Here is a 26,901-nt window from a genome sequence, read left to right as displayed (position 1 = left end):
GCTTGAAGTCTGAGTGTGGCAAAATAAAAGTGTTTCTGTGGTATATAGGACGGTCAGGTCCTGAAAGACAAGGGCTTGAAGTCTGAGTGTGGCAAAATAAAAGTGTTTCTGTGGTATATAGGACAGTCAGGTCCAGAGACAAAGGCATGAAGTCTGAGTGTGGCAAAATAAAAGTGTTTCTGTGGTATATAGGACGGCCAGGTCCTGAGAGACAAGGGCTTGAAGTCTGAGTGTGGCAAAATAAAAGTGTTTCTGTGGTATATAGGACAGCCAGGTCCAGAGACAAAGGCTTGAAGTCCGAGTGTGGCAAAATAAAAGTGTTTCTGTGGTATATAGGACAGCCAGGTCTAGAGACAAAGGCTTGAAGTCTGAGTGTGGCAAAATAAAAGTGTTTCTGTGGTATATAGGACGGTCAGGTCCAGATTTCTGTGGTATATAGGATGGCCAGGTCCAGAGACAAAGGCTTGAAGTCCGAGTGTGGCAAAATAAAAGTGTTTCTGTGGTATATAGGACGGTCAGGTCCAGAGACAAGGGCATGAAGTCTGAGTGTGGCAAAATAAAAGTGTTTCTGTGGTATATAGGACAGTCAGGTCCTGAGAGACAAGGGCTTGAAGTCTGAGTGTGGCAAAATAAAAGTGTTTCTGTGGTATATAGGACGGTCAGGTCCTGAAAGACAAGGGCTTGAAGTCTGAGTGTGGCAAAATAAAAGTGTTTCTGTGGTATATAGGACAGTCAGGTCCAGAGACAAAGGCATGAAGTCTGAGTGTGGCAAAATAAAAGTGTTTCTGTGGTATATAGGACGGCCAGGTCCTGAGAGACAAGGGCTTGAAGTCTGAGTGTGGCAAAATAAAAGTGTTTCTGTGGTATATAGGACAGCCAGGTCCAGAGACAAAGGCTTGAAGTCCGAGTGTGGCAAAATAAAAGTGTTTCTGTGGTATATAGGACAGCCAGGTCTAGAGACAAAGGCTTGAAGTCTGAGTGTGGCAAAATAAAAGTGTTTCTGTGGTATATAGGACGGTCAGGTCCAGATTTCTGTGGTATATAGGATGGCCAGGTCCAGAGACAAAGGCTTGAAGTCCGAGTGTGGCAAAATAAAAGTGTTTCTGTGGTATATAGGACGGTCAGGTCCAGAGACAAGGGCATGAAGTCAGAGTATGGCAAAATAAAAGTGTTTCTGTGGCATATAGGGAGGTCAAGTCCAGAGATAAGGGCGTGAACTCTGATTGTTGCAAAAATGGTTCTCTGGTTCTAGAGAAAATTAGACAGAAAGCCAATGAACAAGTGTGGCTAAACACAAATGTTGCTGATGAAAATATAGCTACATTTTATTTGCATATTTCAACAAATACCCATCACCTTATCCTCATTGTATTTCTATCGGCTAAAAGCAGATATAATTTTTGTGGTAAAAAAAAGGTCACACAGGTCGTGGTCGTTGGATATGGAATTTAGTCCACACTCATAAGTTGTTTTTTAAAAGTAACAAGACACTCTAAATCTAGTGTCTTTTGTTACTTTTAAAAAATAATTTGCTTGTGTAGAATAAATTCCATATCCAACATCCACTCGTTAAGTTAAATAAACCTCTTTTTCTGTACCGACCATTAATTTACAGGGAACTTTCAGAACGTGTCATTAAAGTAAGAATTAAGAACTACCTGAAATCTATACAATTTCTATAGGGACCTCGGATGACAGAAGCCAGAGAAACAATTTACAGCTTAACTTTACCTCTACATACAGCTTAGCAGTGAATTTGAAGAAAGGACTCGCTGTAAGCGATCAATTTTGGTTGTAAATTAAAAACTTTCTGCCGATAATTCCACAAGTTTTTAATGTAGCTTTAGACAGAAAGACTAATGTTAAGATTAAAATTGAACATCTACAGCCTTCGTCTTCACAGTACCCACTTACCGTAATTAACTCCTCACAAAATTACAACAGCAACCAAATCTCAATTGTTCTTTAAAACACAAAGCACAAAATTTCTCTCCAGATATTTTCTGCTCAAATGTACTGCAAACTGACAATTACCATTTAAAAATCTTTTCCAATCCAAGGTCTGCATGATTGCAACAAAACAAATTTTCAAAACCGACCGAGAATTTGTGTTTTATTTTCTTTGAAATGTCTTCTAGAGACTGCACAAATCTCTACGTATTGACTGTGACTGAATTTCAATTCTGTTAATTTTAGAATAACAAGACATCCTTTAGTACAATAAACTTATGAAAGAAAGGAATTTAATAATTAAACAACAACAGAGGGTTATGTAACACAAAGGAAAGATGTCAATAACACAGGGACATGTAACACAAAGGAAAGATGTCAATAACACAGGGACATGTAACACGAAGGAAACATGTCAATAACACAGGGGCATGGCTAACACAATTAAAGATGTCAATAACACAGAAACATGTAACACAATGAAAGATGTCAATAACACAGGGGCATGTAACACAAAAGAAAGATGTCAATGACACAGGGACATGTAACACAAAAGAATGATGTTAATGACACAGGGACATGTAACACAAGGAAAGGGGTTCAATAACACAGGGACATGTAATACAAAAGAAAGATGTCAATGACACAGGGACTTGTAACACAAAAGAAAGATGTAAATGACACAGGGACATGTTACACAAGGAAAGGGGGTCAACAACACAGGGACATGCAACACAAAAGAAAGATGTCAATAACACAGGGCCATGTAACAGAAAGGAAGATGTCAATAACACAAGGGCATGTAACACAATGAAAGATGTCAACAACATAGAAAAATTTAACAGAAAGGAAGCATGTCAATTACACAGGGGCATGGCTAACACAATGAGGGATGTCAACAACATAGAAAAAATTAACAGAAAGGAAGCATGTCAATTACACAGGGACATGTAACACAAAAGAAAGATGTCAATTACACAGGGGCATGTAACACAATGAAAGATGTCAACAACTCAGAAACATGTAACAGAAAGGAACCATGTCAATTACATAGAAAAATTTAACAGAAAGGAAGCATGTCAATTACACAGGGGCATGGCTAACACAATGAGGGATGTCAATAACATAGGGACATGTAACTAAATGAAAGATGTCAACAACACCGGGGCATGTAACACAAAGAAACATGTCAATAACACAGGGACATGTAGCACAAAGGAAACAGGACAACAACACCGGGGCATGTAACACAAAGAAACATGTCAATAACACAGGGACATGTAGCACAAAGGAAACAGGACAACAACACTGGGACATGTCACACAACAGAAAGATGTCAATGACACAGGGACATGTAACACAAAAGAAAGATGTCAATAACACAAGGACAACACAGAAACATATTAAGTATGTATATTACAGAGTTATCTACCCTTGCAGGAAGGTTTTGATTGTAACGTCATTGTTTTAAAACAAATAATGTCAAGTTCCACTCACAAAATAATGACATCACAATTGATACTTTCCTGCATAGAAAGATAACTCTGTAATATGCTACAACAAACCACCAGACAAAGAACGGATACTAAAATATAACACAAATTATTTGATTCCTCTTCATCTGTCACAATAATGAAACTTATCAATTGTTTATCTTTCAAACAATTCATCGTTAACATCCTGCCATTCTATGGAATAGTCAGATAATTGAGAGCTACAGTTCAAATCCAATTATCTCTAGTCAATATTTACTAGAATTGTTGCTAGAGTGGATCACTAATACTTCTGTTGCAAAATTTTGTAATAACTCCATTAATAGGGGACATTGCAAAATCCTATATAGTTTATTCAATTTCCCTTTATGTAAGGTTCTGTGTACCAAATTTTATCAAAATCTGTCGAGTAGTTTAGGAGGACTTTGCCATACAAAGTTGTGTCTACAGCCAGCCAGCCAGATGGACGGACAGCCAGACAATCCAATTCCAGTATACCCCCCCCCCCCCTTTGTTGCTAAATTAAGTGACCTTATAAAGCCATGACATATGTTCTCCCATGGTGTGAAGTTGTACAAGAAATATCCTCTGACACATCTCCTATACAGTGAAATCTATCCAAGTTTTGTCTATTGATTTGTTTCCCATCGACTGGACGGATGAAATAGTTCACAATGATGTCTTCCTCGATCCATTTAAGACCTGTTGCTCCATACGAATTGTACCGTCTGCGGTAGAGAGTTAAACTGCAGGTACAGTTTGCCAATATTCTGGCATGTCCTGAATTATTCAACCACTCATAGCTAACTCTCCTTATACAAAATCACGATAGCCATCTTGAATCAAATCAAGATTAAGACTCAGTGATGTTAAATTTACAATTACAAGAAACATGATTTTCTTAGGCTTACTTTGAACTTGGTGCTCGTGGTTTTGAAAAAAAGCGACTTTAAATGTTCTTCATTGGCTTTTTAAAATCTCAAATGAAGATATGAAGTATAATGCTGATCATTGTGTAAATCACAAAAAAGTTTGGAAATTGTTGCATGCCAAGTTTTTATATGCCATCCTAGCTTCTATGATAAACCAAATATGAAGGCAATCATGCAAAATTGATGCACAAGGCGTAAGTGCCATATGAGTAACAATTTTAAAAGCAAAAAAAAGTGCAGCTGAACAAGAGGCCCATAGGACCTGTCATAATTCTTGGCAATCTATAAGGGTGTAACAATTCATTGACTAACGCTAACTGTAGGCGATAGTCACCCCTAGCAATCTAAAAAATGCAATATGCATAACTAGACCCCTAGAGGAACCTACATGTGAAATTTGAGATAGATCTCTTCTATGCTTTCTGAGAAATAGCGGTAACAAACTTTAACTATAAAATTCCAAGATGGCTGCCTGGCATTCATTTTGTTGACCGCTTGGTCCCAAAATGCATTATGCAAAATGCATTATGCACAGCTAGGGCCCTAGGGGAACCTACATATGAAATTGAGACAGATCACTTCAGTACTATCTGAGAAATAGCGGAAACAAGAAATGTTAACGGAGGACAAAGGACAGACGGACAACGGACCACGGACAAAAAGCGATTTGAATAGCCCACCATCTGATGATATTGAAAGTGGACTAAAAATACTTGCTTGCAGCAAGCTAGTATCAGTATATTCAATCTATTTGCAAGCTTATAGAAAGCTTGTCCATACTTGCATGAAGTTAATTAGCTGACCGTAAGCATACAAATCTGAAACGTGCAACCTAGTAATTCTTTCTGCAAGGCTTTAATTAATTACCATATTCGCCGTAATTAGCGCCCAGGGCACTAACAAATTGTAACAAAGTGGGGGCTGGGGAGCTAATATCAGGAAACCAAAATGTTAGCTGCGAATGAAAAAAACTCTAAAAAAAACAGTAGGCCATATTTTAACTCTTTCTGCAATCATGGCACATCAATCTGTCACAGTAAACATGCAAATACATAATGTATCTTCCTTCTTTCGAGACACAATATTACGTCATGATTCATATGTGAAAGACTCACAAGTTCTTGTAATATAGGAATAGGATACAATGCTGATGTTACAAGCATCACAAGTTGTGAAACGTCATTTCTATCACAATAGGCGGTGTTTTTCAACTCTCAGGACATTAAATAAACACTGCAGCTGTTGATTAACAATTTGTTTACATCACAGGTGGTATAAACTCTGTATGCATTCTGATTGGCTGACACGGTGAACTTTGACCGAACTACTTATTTCCCAGTGTCACGTCATCATTGTCAACGTCATCAATAATCAAATGACGTCATTTTAAATTGTGATCACCGCTTGACGTCCAAAACTGCTGTTGGAAAGCCTATGCGTCGTGGTCATTGTGTCAAAATATGTGATGTTTTCATATATGTTAAATTGACCTTAAGTACTAATAATACATCTTGACGGACAAGAATTTCACTCAGATGAGTTTCGTAGATTTTAAGTGTATGAAACAAACTTGATCTTGATGGTAGTATGGCTTGATGATTATCTGGCGGGAAATATACAATGCCATGTCGTGCGAATGCTTTTACATATATACATGTAGTCCGACAATGAGTTTTATTTTCTAGAAGCAACTATGAAGATTTGAACTCAATAAGACCTTAAATGAATTTTTTAACCCTATAGATGTTCCCAATTAGAAGAGTTTGATATCAATGGATTCTTTATCAAACGATGACTTTTGAATATTAATTAGTATCTTTTTGCTGATGAAAATATTACTACACCTTATTTGCATATTTCGGTAAATACACGTTACCTTATCCCCGCCGTATTTCTATCGGCTAAAAACTAATATAATTGTGGTAGAAACTTGTAAGTTATTTTCTAAAAGTTACAAAAGACATTCGCTAAAGCTCGTGTCTTCTGTAACTTTTAAAAAAATAACTCACTCGAAATTCAATATTCAACAACCACTCAATGTGTAACCTCTATTAAATCCATGGGTTGGTACGTATTTATATTTTCAACTCCTTTCGAGAAGAGGGCATGGATGCATATTATAAGACTCTTTCATATGTGGATATGAAGGATAGGGATATTCTACCCAAGTCGAGTGTAGAATATCCCTATCCTTCATATCCACTTATGAAAGAGTATTTTTCTTTCATACCTTGACATTTTATTGCAATTTTGCAACTATAATATCCCGTCATTTTGAAATAAATTCGAAGAAATCCACGGCTGAAAGTCAATTTTTCATACATGACAACAAAAATACGTTGTTTGCATCTTTTATAGTAAAACCAGTCAAGTTTGTGAAAATTTACCAAGGAAATAGAAATTTTCTTGACGCCGTGACATCACAAGACTTTATTGCATGAGTAGCCATGCAATACAGCCTCAGGCGGCATGAGTGTATTGCCCTAGACCAGCCAGTATTACACCAGTAGGTATGAAAAAAAATATAATTACGGCAAATACAGTAGGTCTTCTGCAAGCTCACATACTATATTCTTTAGGATAAAAGTATTTGTTATAGGTGTCAGCCTGGATATTCATCCCTGAAATTTTATAATGGACTGGTCAAGTTTTTGATCTACAAGAGTCTATATATGTTATCAAAATACATTATTCAATGTCCTAATAATAATTATAGTTTCTGATCTGTCAGAAGAGGAGCATCTTTAAAATTAATTTAACAACGTCTTGGAGTTCAACGATTTTCAGACAAAACATTTACAATGTCTTTTGAGTTTTACGATTTTCAGACGAAAATATTCAACCAATCAATCTATTTGTGGATTTAAGCCTATACCAAAGAAACAGTAAGCGTCCTATTTTACAGCTCCGTGATAACTGAAATTGATAAGGCTTCGTATTTCCATTAGACCTAAAAAGCCGACAGCGGCAGGTCAGAACTTCAGCTATTTTGGCATTTCTATGCCTTATAAGGAAGCCAAAAGACTTTAGCAAGCGATTGATTTCAGTGTCCTAACCACGGAAGATGCAAGAGTGTAAATTTAGATGTGATTTGATTATAGGTAGCCTTAAACTAACCATTGGTTAGAGACGGCAATAATTTACAAGTTGATGACCCTGGAGGTTTGCATCGAACCCCAACCTATAGAGTCCACTGACGATAATTGCTGTCGGGCTGAAAAAGGAAGCTTCTAATTATAACACAACTCTCAACGCCTTTCAATGCCTTCGAAATTTGTACTGTTTTAAAAGCATACTTGGAAAACTTCATAGAGTCCTTTGACCTGTGTATAAAGACGATTTGGCTATTTTGGCTATCAATATCTCATTTCCTTTGTCCCTTGGGTAAGTCTTTATAGACAAGTTTGACTGTGTATATATCTATGCAAAGGTTGCGTAAAAAATTGGATAGGAAAACACCTTAATGTCACTTTATAATATAAAGTTGACCATACAATCTCTCCTCCTTCTTTTTGAAACCTCAATTGCACTTTATACTTGTAACTTCTTACATCTTCTTTAATTATAGACTGAGACTAGATCTGTCGGCAGAGTGGATGACTAATACCACCGCTGCACATTTAGTAATATTTCATTAATAGGGATCATTGGAGAACCTTATATAATTTACTCAACATGCCTTTATGTCAGGGTTCTGTGTACCAAATTTTATCAAAATCTGTTGAGTAGTTTAGGAGGAGTTTGCCGGACAACGTTGTGTCTACAGACAGACAGAAGGATGTATTGAAGGACAGACAGACGGAGGGACCTGATTCCAGTATACCTCCCCATCAACTATATTGCCGGCCGGGAGTGTAAATAAAAACCAATAGTTTCTCTCATATTAAGTCATATTTCCATTAATAGGGATCATTGGAGAACCTTATATAATTTACTCAACATGCCTTTATGTCAGAGTTCTGTGTACCAAATTTTATCAAAATCTGTCGAGTAGTTCAGGGGGAGTTTGCCGGACAACGTTGTGTCTACAGACAGACAGAAGGATGGATTGAAGGACAGAAAGACAGAGGGACCTGATTCCAGTATACCTCCCCATCATGTTGCCGGCCGGGAGTGTAAATAAAAACCAATAGTTTCTCTTTGATTAATTTGCAAATTGATATATATGGCTTACTGCTTTGTGCAATAACTTTGTAAATGGAAAGTTCGAAGTCAGCCCTATTAAACACCCCCTTATTTTTTTTCAATTATTCATAAGCGCCCTGGGTGCTTATTTGATCAAATACGGTATCTTTAAAATTTTGAATAACCCAGAAGTAAATTGAACGCAACAGGAAAAGTAGATGGAAGCTAAAAAGACTTGACAAATGACGGCTGTTCTGTCACAATAAAAGCACACACTCCTTCAGGCGAGATGGGCTAGAATTAAAACATTTTATAAGGATAGGAATAAAGAAACGCTGCTGTTATTAGGTACAGTTCATCTCTTTTTGCCTTCAATTTCAGCGACTATATGATGACTCATAGTCTTATTTCACCCTTAAGCATGACAGGAATATTATATACATGTACAACTAAACAGAACATAACTATTGCATAATATTCAATAGGCCAACCACACTCCCAATCCTCTTACAATTTTTTTTTCTTTTCGGATATATATTTTTAAAATTAAATCTGAAATTGGTTGATAAATATAAGAGATTTCAGAGGGATCTTGGTGCCCGACGAAGAATTATCTATGTCAGACAATAGGGATCTTTTTTTTCTTCTTTTGTTTTGTCTTTCTATCCCCCTCTTCTATTGAAATATTGAATATAAATAGTGGTTATATAACAGGAAATTCATACATCAGCTGTCAAGTTTATATGGCTTCTGTCTGCCATGTTGTACTTCGATTTGTTATTTCCAAAATGAATATGCAGAACTCGGGACCAAGACGCCCTTACAAGTTTAATTTTCTAAAAGAGTGACAAATCCAAGATGGCTGCTTTTCAGGTTGTTTCCTTTCTATTCACAAAACGAAATAGACATTATGTATACAGACAATGGAAAACCTACACTTGAAAATGGAAAAAGATATCCCTTCAGTACTTTCTGAGAGTTTGGGTTTTATTAGTTAAACATCCTATTAACAGCCAGGGTCATGTAAGGACGTCCCAGGTTTGTTGGTGGAGAAAAGTCGGAGTAGCCAGAGAAAAACCAACAACCAGTGGTCAGTACCTGGCAACTGCCCCACATGGGATTCAAACTTGCGACCTAGTAAGCCATCTTGTAGCAGATTGGTCCCAAAATGCAATAATGCACTATACAACTATATATAAAGGGTCCTAGGGGAACCTATTTACGGAATTTGAGATGGATCCATTTGGTGCTCTAGAAAGCCAGAGTGCTTGGAGAAAAACCATTGCCCTGTTTTCAGTACATGACAGTTGCCTAACATAGGATTCCAACTCTTGACGCAGAGGTGGAGGGCCAAAGGTAATATGTAAGTACATCTTCACCACTCAGCTACCAATGCCCCTAAAAGAGCTGAAGGACTTAAATTGTGGTAATACGCAATACATCTTTCCATTCGACGTATGAGGTCCCATGAGCAGATAAATCGTTTATATGCACAACAGTAAACAACACAAGTGCATCGTAGTTTCTTATTTATTAACATGTTCTTTGTGCCATCATCTTCCTAACAACAGCGCATATTTTAAGGTTTAAGCATGATTTTACTTAAAACCTCAAACCTCGAGGGAAATGACTCGTTTACATGTCATAGCACATAAATATTAATCGATCTTAAACCTTCCAAACAAGCCAATCATTCTTGTATAGATACAAGTCTGAAGGGATGAGTATTTTCTACAACATCATTATAAACATATATAAGATTTTTCTGAAAATGACAAGCTATGTAAAAGGCTTATTTACTGGGATTGGGGCTCACAACTTACAAGATCATAGCCTGGAAATGCCTTTAATGATATCATAAAGCTTTACCATATTTACTACAATGAAAGCCTCTTCCTTATTTTTGTGAAAATATTTGAAATTACAAAAGCAACTAGTACCTGAATTATTGTGGCAAAATCAAGTTATTATACTTGAAACTAATTTATTTTCATGTGTGATCAAATTTTGCATATTTACAGGGAGCTAATCTAGCTCCCATGGAAATAAATTGCCACCAAAAAGTTGGTCTTTGTAGAGAGGTTGGACTGTATGAGGTGGTCTTAGTAGACAAGTTGGACTGTATGAGGTGGTCTTTGTAGACAGGTTGGGCTGTATGAATTGAACTTTGTAGACAAGTTGGACTGACTGTATGAGGTGGTCTTTGTAGAGAGGTTGGACTATATGAGGTGGTCTTTGTAGACAAGTTGGTCTGTATGAGGTGGTCTTTGTAGAGAGGTTGGACTGTATGAGATGGTCTTTGTAGAAAGGTTGGACTGTATGAGGTGGTCTTTGTAGAGAGGTTGGACTGTATGAGGTGGTCTTTATAGAGAGGTTGGACTATATGAGGTGGTCTTTGTAGAGAGGTTGGACTGTATGAGTTGGTCTTTGTAGAGAGGTTGGACTGTATGAGGTGGTCTATGTAGAGAGGTTGGACTGTATGAGGTGGTCTTTGTAGAGAGGTTGGACTTATGAGGTGGTCTTTATAGAGAGGTTGGACTATATGAGGTGGTCTTTGTAGAGAGGTTGGACTGTATGAGTTGGTCTTTGTAGAGAGGTTGGACTATATGAGTTGGTCTTTGTAGAGAGGTTGGACTGTATGAAGTGGTCTATGTAGACAGGTTGGACTGCATGAGGTGGTCTTTGTAGAGAGGTTGGATTGTAAGAGGTGGTCTTTGTAGAGAGGTTGGACTATATGAGTTGGTCTTTGTAGAGAGGTTGGACTGTATGAGATGGTCTTTGTAGAGAGGTTGGACTATATGAGGTGGTCTTTGTAGAGAGGTTGGACTATATGAGTTGGTCTTTGTAGAGAGGTTGGACTGTATGAGTTGGTCTTTGTAGAGAGGTTGGACTGTATGAGGTGGTCTTAGTAGAGAGGTTGGACTATATGAGGTGGTCTTTGTAGAGAGGTTGGACTGTATGAGATGGTCTTTGTAGACATTTGGACTGTATGAGTTGGTCTTTGTAGAGAGGTTGGACTGTATGAGACGGTCTTTGTAGAGAGGTTGGGCTGTATGAATTGAACTTTGTAGACAAGTTGGACTGACTGTATGAGGTGGTCTTTGTAGAGAGGTTGGACTATATGAGGTGGTCTTTGTAGACAAGTTGGTCTGTATGAGGTGGTCTTTGTAGAGAGGTTGGACTGTATGAGATGGTCTTTGTAGAGAGGTTGGACTGTATGAGGTGGTCTTTGTAGAGAGGTTGGACTGTATGAGGTGGTCTTTATAGAGAGGTTGGACTATATGAGGTGGTCTTTGTAGAGAGGTTGGACTGTATGAGTTGGTCTTTGTAGAGAGGTTGGACTGTATGAGGTGGTCTATGTAGAGAGGTTGGACTGTATGAGGTGGTCTTTGTAGAGAGGTTGGACTGTATGAGGTGGTCTTTGTAGAGAGGTTGGACTGTATGAGGTGGTCTTTGTAGAGAGGTTGGACTGTATGAGGTGGTCTTTGTAGAGAGGTTGGACTGTATGAGGTGGTCTTTGTAGAGAGGTTGGACTGTATGAAGTGGTCTATGTAGACAGGTTGGACTGCATGAGGTGGTCTTTTGTAGAGAGGTTGGATTATAAGAGGTGGTCTTTGTAGAGAGGTTGGACTATATGAGGTGGTCTTTGTAGAGAGGTTGGACTGTATGAGGTGGTCTTTGTAGAGAGGTTGGACTATATGAGGTGGTCTTTGTAGAGAGGTTGGACTATATGAGATGGTCTTTGTAGAGAGGTTGGACTGTATGAGTTGGTCTTTGTAGAGAGGTTGGACTGTATGAGGTTGTCTTAGTAGAGAGGTTGGACTATATGAGGTGGTCTTTGTAGAGAGGTTGGACTGTATGAGATGGTCTTTGTAGACATGTTGGACTGTATGAGTTGGTCTTTGTAGAGAGGTTGGACTGTATGAGATGGTCTTTGTAGAGAGGTTGGACTGTATGAGGTGGTCTTAGTAGACAAGTTGGACTGTATGAGGTGGTCTTTGTAGACAGGTTGGACTGTATGAGGTGGTCTATGTAGAGAGGTTGGACTGTATGAGGTGGTCTATGTAGAGAGGTTGGACTGTTTGAGATGGTCTTTATAGAGAGGTTGGACTATATGAGTTGGTCTTTGTAGAGAGGTTGGACTGTATGAGGTGGTCTTTATAGAGAGGTTGGACTATATGAGGTGGTCTATGTAGAGAGGTTGGACTGTATGAGGTGGTCTATGTAGAGAGGTTGGACTGTTTGAGGTGGTCTTTGTAGAGAGGTTGGACTATATGAGTTGGTCTTTGTAGAGAGGTTGGACTGTATGAGATGGTCTTTATAGAGAGGTTGGACTATATGAGGTGGTCTTTGTAGAGAGGTTGGACTGTATGAGGTGGTCTTTATAGAGAGGTTGGACTGTATGAGGTGGTCTTTGTAGAGAGGTTGGACTGTATGAGGTGGTCTTTGTAGAGAGGTTGGACTATATGAGGTGGTCTTTGTAGAGATGTTGGACTGTATGAGGTGGTCTTTATAGACATGTTGGACTGTATGAGATGGTCTTTGTAGAGAGAGGTTGGACTGTATGAGGTGGTCTATGTAGAGAGGTTGGACTGTATGAGGTGGTCTTTGTAGAGAGGTTGGACTGTATGAGGTGGTCTATGTAGAGAGGTTGGACTGTATGAGGTGGTCTATGTAGAGAGGTTGGACTGTATGAGATGGTCTTTGTAGAGAGGTTGGACTGTATGAGGTGGTCTTTGTAGAGAGGTTGGACTGTATGAGGTGGTCTTTGTAGATAGGTTGGACTGTATGAGGTGGTCTATGTAGACAGGTTGGGCTGTATGAGGTGGTCTTTGTAGACAGGTTGGACTGTATGAGGTGGTCTTAGTAGAGAGGTTGGACTGTATGAGGTGGTCTTTGTAGAGAGGTTGGACTGTATGAGGTGGTCTATGTAGACAGATTGGACTGTATGAGGTGGTCTTTGTAGACAGGTTGGACTGTATGAGATGTTCTTTGTAGAGAGGTTGGACTGTATGAGGTGGTCTTTGTAGAGAGGTTGGACTGTATGAGATGGTCTTTGTAGAGAGGTTGGACTGTATGAGGTGGTCTATGTAGAGAGGTTGGACTGTATGAGGTGGTCTTTGTAGAGAGGTTGGACTGTATGAGGTGGTCTATGTAGAGAGGTTGGACTGTATGAGGTGGTCTATGTAGAGAGGTTGGACTGTATGAGATGGTCTTTGTAGAGAGGTTGGACTATATGAGGTGGTCTTTGTAGAGAGGTTGGACTGTATGAGATGGTCTTTGTAGAGAGGTTGGACTGTATGAGGTGGTCTTTGTAGAGAGGTTGGACTGTATAAAGTGGTCTATGTAGAGAGGTTGGACTGTATGAGGTGGTCTTTGCAGACAGGTTGGACTATATGAGGTGGTCTTTGTAGACAGGTTGGGCTGTATGAATTGAACTTTGTAGACAACTTGGACTGTATGTATGAGGTGGTCTTTGTAGACAGGTTGGACTGTATGAGGTGGTCTTTGTAGATAGGTTGGACTGTATGAGGTGGTCTATGTAGACAGGTTGGACTGTATGAGGTGGTCTTTGTAGACAGGTTGGACTGTATGAGGTGGTCTTAGTAGAGAGGTTGGACTGTATGAGGTGGTCTTTGTAGAGAGGTTGGACTGTATGAGGTGGTCTATGTAGACAGATTGGACTGTATGAGGTGGTCTTTGTAGAGAGGTTGGACTGTATGAGGTGGTCTTTGTAGAGAGGTTGGACTGTATGAGGTGGTCTTTGTAGACAGGTTGGGCTGTATGAATCGAACTTTGTAGACAAGTTTGACTGACTGTATGAGGTGGTCTTTGTAGACAGGTTGGACTGTATGAGGTGGTCTTTGTAGATAGGTTGGACTGTATGAGGTGGTCTATGTAGACAGGTTGGACTGTATGAGGTGGTCTTTGTAGAGAGGTTGGACTGTATGATGTGGTCTATGTAGACAGGTTGGACTGTATGAGGTGGTCTATATAGACAGGTTGGACTGTATGAGGTGGTCTTTGTAGATAGGTTGGACTTATGAGGTGGTCTATGTAGACAGGTTGGACTGTATGAGGTGGTCTATGTAGACAGGTTGGACTGTATGAGGTGGTCTTTGTAGAGAGGTTGGACTGTATGAGGTGGTCTATGTAGACAGGTTGGACTGTATGTATGAGGTGGTCTTTGTAGACAGGTTGGACTGTATGAGGTGGTCTATGTAGAGATGTTGGACTGTATGAGATGGTCTTTGTAGAGAGGTTGGACTGTATGAGGTGGTCTATGTAGATAGGTTGGACTGTATGAGGTTGTCTTAGTAGACAGGTTGGACTGTATGAGGTGGTCTTTGTAGAGAGGTTGGACTGTATGAGGTGGTCTTAGTAGAGAGGTTGGACTGTATGAGGTGGTCTATGTAGAGAGGTTGGACTGTATGAGGTGGTCTATGTAGAGAGGTTGGACTGTATGAGTTGGTCTTTGTAGAGAGGTTGGACTGTATGAGGTGGTCTTAGTAGAGAGGTTGGACTATATGAGGTGGTCTTTGTAGAGAGGTTGGACTGTATGAGATGGTCTTTGTAGACATGTTGGACTGTATGAGTTGGTCTTTGTAGAGAGGTTGGACTGTATGAGATGGTCTTTGTAGAGAGGTTGGACTGTATGAGGTGGTCTTTGTAGACAAGTTGGACTGTATGAGGTGGTCTTTGTAGAGAGGTTGGACTGTATGAGGTGATCTTTGTAGAGAGGTTGGACTGTATGAGGTGGTCTATGTAGAGAGGTTGGACTGTATGAGGTGGTCTATGTAGAGAGGTTGGACTGTTTGAGATGGTCTTTATAGAGAGGTTGGACTATATGAGTTGGTCTTTGTAGAGAGGTTGGACTGTATAGAGAGGTTGGACTGTATGAGGTGGTCTTTGTAGAGAGGTTGGACTATATGAGGTGGTCTTTGTAGACAGGTTGGACTGTATGAGGGTGGTCTTTGTAGACAGGTTGGACTGTATGAGGTGGTCTTTGTAGAGAGGTTGGACTATATGAGGTGGTCTTTGTAGAGAGGTTGGACTGTATGAGGTGGTCTTTGTAGAGAGGTTGGACTATATGAGGTGGTCTTTGTAGAGAGGTTGGACTGTATGAGGTGGTCTTTGTAGAGAGGTTGGACTGTATGAGGTGGTCTTTGTAGAGAGGTTGGACTGTATGAGGTGGTCTTTGTAGAGAGGTTGGACTATATGAGGTGGTCTTTGTAGAGAGGTTGGACTGTATGAGGTGGTCTTTGTAGACTGATTGGACTGTATGAGATGGTCTTTGTAGAGAGGTTGGACTGTATGAGGTGGTCTTTGTAGACAGGTTGGACTGTATGAGGTGGGTCTTTGTAGAGAGGTTGGACTGTATGAGGTGGTCTTTGTAGAGAGGTTGGACTGTATGAGGTGGTCTTTGTAGAGAGGTTGGACTGTATGAGATGGTCTTTGTAGAGAGGTTGGACTATATGAGGTGGTCTTTGTAGAGAGGTTGGACTGTATGAGGTGGTCTTTGTAGATAGGTTGGACTGTATAAGGTGGTCTATGTAGACAGGTTGGGCTGTATGAGGTGGTCTTTGTAGACAGGTTGGACTGTATGAGGTGGTCTTAGTAGAGAGGTTGGACTTTATGAGGTGGTCTTTGTAGAGAGGTTGGACTGTATGAGGTGGTCTATGTAGAGAGGTTGGACTGTATGAGGTGGTCTTTGTAGACAGGTTGGACTGTATGAGGTGGTCTTTGTAGAGAGGTTGGACTGTATGAGGTGGTCTTTGTAGAGAGGTTGGACTGTATGAGGTGGTCTTTGTAGAGAGGTTGGACTGTATGAGGTGGTCTTTGTAGAGAGGTTGGACTGTATGAGGTGGTCTTTGTAGAGAGGTTGGACTGTATGAGGTGGTCTTTGTAGAGAGGTTGGACTGTATGAGGTGGTCTTTGTAGAGAGGTTGGACTGTATGAGGTGGTCTTTGTAGAGAGGTTGGACTATATGAGGTGGTCTTTGTAGAGAGGTTGGACTGTATGAGGTGGTCTTTGTAGAGAGGTTGGACTGTATGAGGTGGTCTTTGTAGAGAGGTTGGACTGTATGAGGTGGTCTTTGTAGAGAGGTTGGACTGTATGAGGTGGTCTTTGTAGACAGGTTGGACTGTATGAGGTGGTCTTTGTAGACAGGTTGGGCTGTATGAATCAAACTTTGTAGACAAGTTGGACTGACTGTATGAGGTGGTCTTTGTAGAGAGGTTGGACTGTATGAGGTGGTCTTTGTAGACAGGTTGGACTGTATGAGGTTGTCTATGTAGAGAGGTTGGACTGTATGAGGTGGTCTTTGTAGACAGGTTGGACTGTATGAGGTGGTCTTTGTAGAGAGGTTGGACTGTATGAGGTGGTCTTTGTAGAGAGGTTGGACTGTATGAGGTGGTCTTTGTAGAGAGGTTGGACTGTATGAGGTGGTCTTTGTAGAGAGGTTGGACTGTATGAGGTGGTCTTTGTAGACAGGTTGGACTGTATGAGGTGGTCTTTGTAGACAGGTTGGGCTGTATGAATCAAACTTTGTAGACAAGTTGGACTGACTGTATGAGGTGGTCTTTGTAGAGAGGTTGGACTGTATGAGGTGGTCTTTGTAGACAGGTTGGACTGTATGAGGTGGTCTTTGTAGACAGGTTGGACTGTATGAGGTGGTCTTTGTAGAGAGGTTGGACTGTATGAGGTGGTCTTTGTAGACAGGTTGGACTGTATGAGGTGGTCTTTGTAGACAGGTTGGACTGTATGAGGTGGTCTTTGTAGACAGGTTGGACTATATGAGGTGGTCTTTGTAGAAAGGTTGGACTGTATGAGGTGGTCTATGTAGACAGGTTGGACTGTATGAGGTGGTCTTTGTAGAAAGGTTGGACTGTATGAGGTGGTCTATGTAGACAGGTTGGACTGTATGAGGTGGTCTTTAAAGACAGGTTGGACTGTATGAGGTGGTCTTTGTAGAGATGTTGGACTGTATGAGATGGTCTTTGTAGAGAGGTTGGACTGTATGAGGTGGTCTATGTAGATAGGTTGGACTGTATGAGGTTGTCTTAGTAGACAGGTTGGACTGTATGAAGTGGTCTTTGTAGACAGGTTGGACTGTATGAGGTTGTCTTAGTAGACAAGTTGGACTTATGAGGTGGTCATTGTAGATAGGTTGTTTACTGTATGAAATGGTCTTTGGAAACAGTTTGGACTGTATGAGGTGGTGTTTAAAGAGAGTTTGGACTGCATGAGGTGGTCTTTGTAGACATGTTGGGCTGTATTAAGTGATTTTTGTAGAGAGGTTGGACTGTATGATGAATACAGAACCTGGTGTAAGTACTTCATTACCCAACATACAAGTTCTGGTCATATTTAATTTGGTTTATTTTTTATTACAATCTAAAATATGTGTGGTGACAATGGAGACCAACTAGTCATATCAACATCGATATATGCCGGACTAGAGATTGTAATTCCATATTGAAATCATTATACTCCTTTTCAAGACAGTCCTGCATAACACAGAATATACACTAACATGTAAAACATGCATAAAACCTAGTGTTTACTCGAGTCTAAATATGGACAAAAAATAAAAACCAAGATGTATTGCTTTTCCAGGAAATGAATCCTTCTAATAGCCATCTTGAACGAGTTTTAGATGACACTGCTCGATACATACTGAAGGAGAATGGAACATTCAGCCTCCCTCTCAATCCATCATCGCCTCGGATCAATGGGAAAACTACATTTTATTGAACATTTGTAGTAAGTTAAACAGTAATAAAACTAATGAAAAATGTCACAAAATGTACCTCTTACGGCACAACTACATTTCCAACGTACAGTGAACCGACCTAAAATAGTAATGTCTGTACTATAAAATGGCTGCTAGGATTCTAGGCTAATTACAGGTATTTCAGCACAAATTAAAGCCTAATTACAACAATTTCATCACAAATTAAAGCTTAATTACATAGATTTCAGTGCATAATACAGGGATTTTAGCACAAAATACAAGGATTTTAGCATAAAATACAGGAATTTAAGCATAAATTACAGGAATTTCAGCACAGATTACAGGGATTTCAGCACCAATTACAGGGATTTCAGCACAAATTATAGGCTACTTACATAGATTTCAGTGCAAAATACAGATATTTTAGCACAAAATACAAGGATTTTAGCATAAAATACAGGGATTTTAGCATAAATTATAGGATCATTACAGGGATTTCAGCACAGATTACAGGGATTTCAGCACCAATTACAGGGATTTCAGCACAAATTATAGGCTAATAACATTGATTTCAGTGCAAAATACAGGGATTTCAGCACAAAATACAGGATTGTAGCATAAAATACAGGGATTTTAGCATCAATTACAGCGATTTCAGCACAAATTACACAGCATTTGCATTTGATGAGGAAAGTGTGATAAACTCAAGAATTGTGAAATAAAACTGAAGTTGGTGTTTAGGCTTCCTATTTTTGTATTTCTGTACTTCTACAGGCATCTTCAAAGTGTACAATAAAGATGTCACCATTCATATTTGTAAACAATAAAATAGGTCATATATCATAGGAAAGTCAATGAAAATTAGGTGAGCTAATCTTAAAGAGGCTGAACTTACCTGTGCATACAGGTGCTAACAGGTACAGGAATAATTATTTCACAGATTTACAGCTAAAAACTCCAATATTCTGTCTGACAGCTCTGGTAGTCTTCCTAATTAGAAAAAAAAAAATCAAATATCAATAAAAATCAGAAAGATTGAAAAATTATCACTCTGTTAACTAAATAGAATAAAACCCTATGTCATCAAATACACTGCAAAAAACTGATATTATAAAAATTTAAAAAAATGTTATATGTTAATTATTATGTCAGAAACAGAATGAAGATATTTAATAGATATTGTAAATTAATTTACATAAATTGGCATTTTCTTGATAGTCAAAGTGAAAATTCGGGAAAAGTACACAAAAAAGTACATCTGAAAGTCCAGAAAAATAGGGGGGGGGATTTTTCTTGAAAATAGCACAAAAACAGTACTTAAACAAGAGGCCCAGAGGGCCTGTATCGCTCACCTGGTTTGTAATGCCAAGTAATATTCTGAATACAGGTTCATTGTTTCTTTTCTGAAGAAATTTACATATTAACCTCTAAATCCCCTATTGGGCCCCACCTCTCCTGCCCCCAGGGGGTCAGAGCCAAAATGTATACAAGTTCTGTTCCCTTTTCCACAAGGATGTTTATGGCCAAATTTGGTTACATTCCATGTAGGACTCTATGACTAGTAGCGATTTAAAGGATTTACCTCTATTTCCCCTATTGGGCCCCGCCCCTCCTGCCCCCGGGGGGGTCAGAGCCAAAATTTATACAAGTTCTGTTCCCCTTCCCCCAAGGATGTTTGTGGCCAAATTTGGTTACAATCCATGCAGAACTCTAGGACAAGTAGTGATTTAAAGGATTTACCTCTATTTCCCCTATTGGGCCCCACCCCTCCTGCCCCCAGGGGGCAAGAGCCAAAATTTATACAAGTTCTGTTCCCCTTCATCCAAGGATGTTTGTGGTCAAGTTTGGTTACAATCCATGTAGAACTCTATGACTAGTAGCGATTTAAAGGATTTACCTCTATTTCCCCTATTGGGCCCCACCCCTCCTGCCCCCGGGGGGCCAGAGCCAAAATTTATACAAGTTCTGTTCTCCTTCCCCCAAGGATGTTTGTGGCTAAATTTGGTTACAATCCATGCAGAACTCTAGAACAAGAGGCCCAGAGGGCCTGTATCGCTCACCTGGTTTGTAATGCCTAGTAAGGTTCATTGTTTCTTTTCTGAAGGAATTTGAATATTTACCTCTAATTCCCCTATTGGGCCCCACTCTTTCTGCTCAAGAGGGTTAGAGCCAAAAATTATAGGAATTCTGTTAACCCCAAGGATGTTTCTGGGCCAAATTTGGTTAAAATCCAAGCAGAACTCTAAGACTAGTAGCGATTTATAGGATTTACCTAAATTTCCCTATTGGGCCCCGCCCCTCCTGCCCCCAGGGGGTCAGATCCAAAATTTATACAAGTTCTATTCCCCTTCCCCCAAGAATGTTTCTGGCCAAATTTGGTTTCAATCCATGCTGAACTCTAGGACAAGTAGCGATTTATAGGATTTACCTCTATTTCCCCTATTGGGCCCCGCCCCTCCTGCCCCCGGGGGGTCAGAGCCAAAATTTATATAAGTTCTGTTCCTATTCCCCTAAGAAAGTTTCTGGCCAAATTTGGTTACAATCCATGCAGAACTCTAGGACAAGTAGCGATTTATAGGATTTACCTCTATTTCTCCTATTGGGCCCCGCCCCTCCTGTCCCCAGGGGGTCAGAGCAAAAATTTAAACAAGTTCTGTTCCCCTTCCCCCTAGGATGGTCCTGGCCAAATTTGGTTACAATCCATGCAGAACTCTAGAACAAGTAGCAATTTATAGGATTTACCTAAATTTCCCCTATTGGGCCCCGCCCCTCCTGTCCCCGGGGGGGTCAGAGCCAAAATTTATACAAGTTCTATTCCCCTTCCCCCAAGGTTGTTTCTGGCCAAATTTGGTTACAATCTATGCAGAACTCTAGGACAAGTAGCGATTTATAGGATTTACCTCTATTTCCCCTATTGGGCCCTGCCCCTACTGTCCCCGGGGGGTCAGAGCCAAAATTTATACAAGTTCTGTTCCCCTTCCCCCAAGGATGTTTCTGGCCAAATTTGGTTACAATCCATGCAGAACTCTAGGACAAGTAGCGATTTATAGGATTTACCTAAATTTCCCTTATTGGGCCCCGCCCCTCCTGTCCCTGGGGGGTCAGAGCCAAAATTTATACAAGTTCTGTTCCCCTTCCCCCAAGGATGTTTCTGGCCAAATTTGGTTACAATCCATGCAGAACACTAGGACAAGTAGTGATTTATAGGATTTACCTCTATTTCCCCTATTGGGCCTCGCCCCTCCTGTCCCCGGGGGTTCAGAGCCAAAATTTATACAAGTTCTATTCCCCTTCCCCCAAGGATGTTTCTGGCCAAATTTGGTTTCAATCCATGCTGAACTCTAGGACAAGTAGCGATTTATAGGATTTACCTTAATTTCCCCTATTGGGCCCCGCCCCTCCTGTCCTCGGGGGGTCAGAGCCAAAATTTATACAAGTTCTGATTCCCTTCCCCCAATGATGTTTCTGGCCAAATTTGGTTACAATCCATGCAGAACTCTAGGACAAGTAGGGATTTATAGGATTTATCTAAATTTCCCTTATTGGGCCCCGCCCCTCCTGTCCCCGAGGGGTCAGAGCCAAAATTTATACAAGTTCTGTTCCCCTTCCCCCAAGGATGTTTCTGGCCAAATTTGGTAACAATCCATGCAGAACACTAGGACAAGTAGCGATTTATAGGATTTACCTCAATTTCCCCTATTGGGCCCCGCCCCTCCTGTCCCTGTGGGGTCAGAGCCAAAATTTATACAAGTTCTATTCCACTTCCCCCAAGGATGTGTCTGGCCAAATTTGGTTACAATCCATGCAGAACTCTAGGACAAGTAGCGATTTATAGGATTTACCTCAATTTCCCCTATTGGGCCCCGCCCCTCCTGTCCCCGGGGGGTCAGAGCAAAAATTTATACAAGTTCTGTTCCCCTCCCCCCAAGGATGTTTCTGGCCAAATTTGGTTAAAATCCATGCAGAACTCTATGACTAGTAGCGATTTAAAGGAAATGTTGACGGACAGACGGACGACGGACGGACGGACGGACGGACGGACGACGGACGACGGACGCCGCGCCATGACATAAGCTCACCGGCCCTTCGGGCCAGGTGAGCTAAAAATAGCCATTTAAAGGATTTACCTCTATTTCCCCTATTGGGCCCCACCCCTCCTGCCCCCGGGGGGTAAGAGCCAAAATTTATACAAGTTCTGTTCCCCTTCCCCCAAGGATGTTTGTGGCTAAATTTGGTTACAATCCATGCAGAACTCTAGAACAAGTAGCCATTTAAAGGATTTACCTCTATTTCCCCTATTGGGCCCCGCCCCTCCTGCCCCTGGGGGATCAGAGCCAAAATTTATACAAGTTCTGTTCCCCTTCCCCCAAGGATGTTTGTGGCTAAATTTGGTTACAATCCATGCAGAACTCTAGAACAAGTAGCCATTTAAAGGATTTACCTCTATTTCCCCTATTGGGCCCCGCCCCTCCTGCCCCCGGGGGGTCAGAGCCAAAATTTATACAAGTTCTGTTCCCCTTCCCCTAAGAATGTTTGTGGCCAAATTTGGTTACATTCCATGTAGGACTCTATGACTAGTAGCGATTTAAAGGATTTACCTCTATTTCCCCTATTGGGCCCCTCCCCTCCTGCCCCCGGGGGACCAGAGCCAAAATTTATACAAGTTCTGTTCCCCTTCTCCCAAGGATGTTTGTGGCCAAATTTGGTTACAATCCATGCAGAACTCTATGACTAGTAGCGATTTAAAGGAAATGTTGACGGACAGACGGACGACAGACGGACGGACGGACGGACGGACGGACGGACGACGGACGCCGCGCCATGATATAAGCTCACCGGCCCTTCAGGCCAGGTGAGCTAAAAATAGCATAAAAGTATACTTTTGTATATCTTATTTTGGCTACCTGGTTCCGTAATCCTTCATCAATACTGTTATATTAGGATTATCATTGCTTACATAAAGATTTATTTTGTACTGTTTCAATGTATACTTTATAGTACAGTAAAATAGTAAAATATAGATAGATATTGGCAGTAAACATGTTCATCTGCAGAGCTGTAAAAAGTTGAAAAGTATACTGCTGTGAAAAGTGAATACAGATAGCCTGAATGTCACAGGAAGTACATTTCATTTTCAGGATACTCGTTTCTTATGAATTAAGAAGATGTTTAAACGATGACTTAAATCTAGAAACCATTAACTTTGTAATCGAAAAGCGTAAGCGGAAAAAATGCTTTGATAACTTAATCTTGTTTTAAAAGGCAGCAAGACTGGTTGAACACAAATCATTTACATTTTCTGAAAAGAAATAAGCCCACACAATGTAGTAGGAATCAAGCCGATATTGATTGTTAACACCTACATTCAATAGAGCTCATATATATTTATCTGTAAAGCTGAGGGATGTACATTTTTCTGCTGTGCACATATCATTTATATACTGTAACGTGTGGAATTTTTCATGAGGGGTGGGGGTTGGGGGTAGGGGAAAGGGGGTGGGTTTACGTTAATTTCATGAAGACCATAATTTTAATACAAAAACTTCCCCTATGCATAATAGGGGAAGTTTTATACCTGCATATCACTAAATTAAAAAGTAGTCCTGAAAATATCCTCATTTACAGAATATTCTTAAGCTGTCATCCTGGGGGCCAACTTATACCCCCTCTCCTTAGTCCCCTCCCTTTGTAATAAAGGGTGATAACTCTGAACAAGTGGCCGATGGGCCTTAACGGTCACCTGAGTTCGGATATAAAATGAAACAAAGACATATAAACACTGCATATTGGCCCTTGAAGTTGGTCAGTGATTTTAAAAATTTGACTTTTTAATCTATGAAGAGTATTTGCTTCCATCAAACCTGTGAACTAAGAAGATTTTTTGACCCTGTTTAGCTCCACCCCTCTGGTCCCCCAAGGCCAAGGGGTCAGCAAGGACCAACATGGATGTTAAAATGCTATATCTCAGGCTAATAATTCTAATCAAGTTTGACTCATTTGCTATGCAAATTGAGCAAATTATGTTTATAAATGTGTTTTTCCTATATAAATTAAAATAAACTTGACCCCCTCCCGATGGGGAAATGAGAGACCCAAGGGTCATATAATTCATATATTTTTAAAAGGATCTTAAGACCTTTCTATATATGAAGAGTATTTGATTCTATCACATCTGTGAGTGGAGAAGAAGATTTTTTCGAAATTTTAGTCAATTTTACCCCTGTTGGCTCTTCCCAAAGCCCCCTGGGCATGGGAACCATATAATTCACAATTTTGATTGGCCTTATGCCTTAGTAGGTTTGTGCAAAATTTCATTGAAATTGCTTCAGTAGTTTTGAAGAAGTCGAAAATGTAAATTGTTTACAGACATAGGATGGACAACGGCGAACAAACGGAAATTAGAATACTGTAGGTCACTCGAGACTTCGTCTCAGATGACCTTAAAAGGGGAAGTATCTTGTTCAGATATAGATAACTGCCACAAAGTTTTATTGAAATCCCTTGTTTAGGAGGATTAAGCAGCCGTTCCATAATTTTTATCAAAGGTTTGATTTGGGTAGGTTTACGTTCTATAAACAGCCAGGATCATGTAAGGACGTGCATACATGCCATATTTTTGTAGGGGTGGTGAGGGAGATTGATAACAATTTTGAGGGATTTTGGTCTCAAAAGAGGGAGGTATACGCGCGACATATATGAATAAATTAAATATCTGCTTTATTATGATGAAATTCTGCATTCATATTGAATTTTACTGAAATAAAAGGAATGTGTGGTTTTGCAAAAGTAGTCACATCCCTATATACACCCAGTTCTGGAGCAGTTTTATTGTTCGAAATATTAGACTGGGCTTTTTAATAATCTTTCACAATAACGGATAATTAACTTAGATAAAGTTCTTACATTTACAAGCACTAAATTAAAAAAAAAACAGAATCGTTACAGTAGTATTCAAAATGTAATTTAATCTGAGAGAGAAAAAAAGTAAAATTCTTTTTAATTTTATTTATTTAAATTCAGTTACTACTGATAATTTTTTATAATTAATATATTTTTTTTCTAAAAATAAATTCACACAGAAATTCTAAAAAAATAATACTTTTTCCATTTTTAAAAACGTGGTTATTAGGAAATCCGGAAATTCTATAAAATCCGGATCATCTATTACAATTACCCAAAATGGCGGCCATTACGATTGCAAAGTTTGTGACATCCATCAAATACAGATAGGCCTATTTAACATTAAAAACGTGAGTAAATCATTCACAGTTGTAAGCAGTATTTGTTTTGTTGTAATGCTCACTAGCTTTAGTCATAAAATTTATTGAAAGGCCAGCTGATTGTTTTCTAGGCAGCCGATCGCGATCGGCTGCTTGACTTCAGTTTACGTAATACACAGACGTGAGTGAAAGTGACACCACAAGCCAAGGTGGAAATAGCCCAAGGCTGCTAATTAGGGCCACTTGGGTGTTGGTCAGGGGGTCAGGGAGTGGTTACTCTCGTGCTAAAATTAACCTAGCATGTACACAAATGTGGCAACGAAAATAAAACGGAGGGGTTTATAGAAATCGGGAATTTAGACTCTCCTGCCGGGAGACAATAAAAGGCTTTAAAATACGGGAGGTTTTGTCTCACGCCGGGAGGTATGGCATGATCATGTAAGGACGTGCTGTTTAAGTTGGATGTGGAGGAGAACTGGACTACCCACAGAAAAACCACTAGCTGTCCCACATGGTATTCAAACGCGCGACCCAGAGGTGGAGGGCTTGTGGTAGTATGTCGGGACATCAGAGTGAGTTAACCAATTGGCCACTGGGACATAACTTTGACAAAGATGGAGGTATCTTGTTCCCACATTTTAGAAGGAGTAGCTGTTTGGTAGCCAAGAGAACATAACTCTAAACAAGAGGCCTAAATGGCCTGTATCACTCACCTGATTTAAATCAGTAATAACAAACATTTTTATCTCTGGCTTTGAACCTGACACAAAAGTGTGCATGTCATATATTGCACTTATGGATTAAATTTACAAGAAACTGGCATGCACATTTAAAACAAAATTGAAGGCATATCAAGTTGATATCATATTATATACACACATGTGAATCACAACATAATAATGCATCTCAATGGTTAAAAGACATATGTATGTTTACTATAACAGATTAATGTGTCTTGAGTACAGAAAGATTTAAAATATATGGCTGACCTTTTTTGTCTACAACTTACATTTTGGTTCAGACAACAAATATGGTAATATCACTTTAAGAAACAAAATATGGTAATATCACTTTAAGAAACAAATCAGTCATCCAAGTGAAACAATAAATGAGGGTAGAAGATATAAAACACTGTTACAGAGCAAGTCAACACATTAAAGGGAGATAATTTACCCAGTGCCTTCCTCACAAAGGCTCGATCATCACCAATAGCCAAGAATATTGTGTGAAGGGAAATAACTCCTATGTACTCAAACAATAGAAAATGAATCAAATTGAGTATTATAGAACCAAGAGATATCGAGTAGGCCGTCAATAGTGACGATTTGAGATCGTTAATCAACTTTGTTGAATTAACTATTAAAGGAAGATGCAATTAGGAAACCTTAAACTACAAAGTTTAAAACCAACCCTTGCTAATTGGTCCAGAAATTGTGAGTAAGGTG

General features: G+C 39.8%; 1 protein-coding gene across 1 annotated transcript in view; it reads right to left on the bottom strand.

Moving 5' to 3' along the window:
* LOC138335446 (complexin-like) overlaps positions 1-26,901 on the bottom strand; it is a 186,882-nt gene that overhangs the window by 158,234 nt on the left and 1,747 nt on the right. The window contains exon 2 of the mRNA XM_069284536.1: positions 19,132-19,226. The gene's annotated coding sequence lies outside the window, so the exon portion shown is untranslated. The remainder of the gene's footprint in view (positions 1-19,131; positions 19,227-26,901) is intronic.

Source organism: Argopecten irradians, chromosome 11 (genome assembly GCF_041381155.1).
Source record: "Argopecten irradians isolate NY chromosome 11, Ai_NY, whole genome shotgun sequence".
Classification (NCBI taxonomy): domain Eukaryota; kingdom Metazoa; phylum Mollusca; class Bivalvia; order Pectinida; family Pectinidae; genus Argopecten; species Argopecten irradians.
This window is presented reverse-complemented; position numbering and strand designations above follow the sequence as displayed.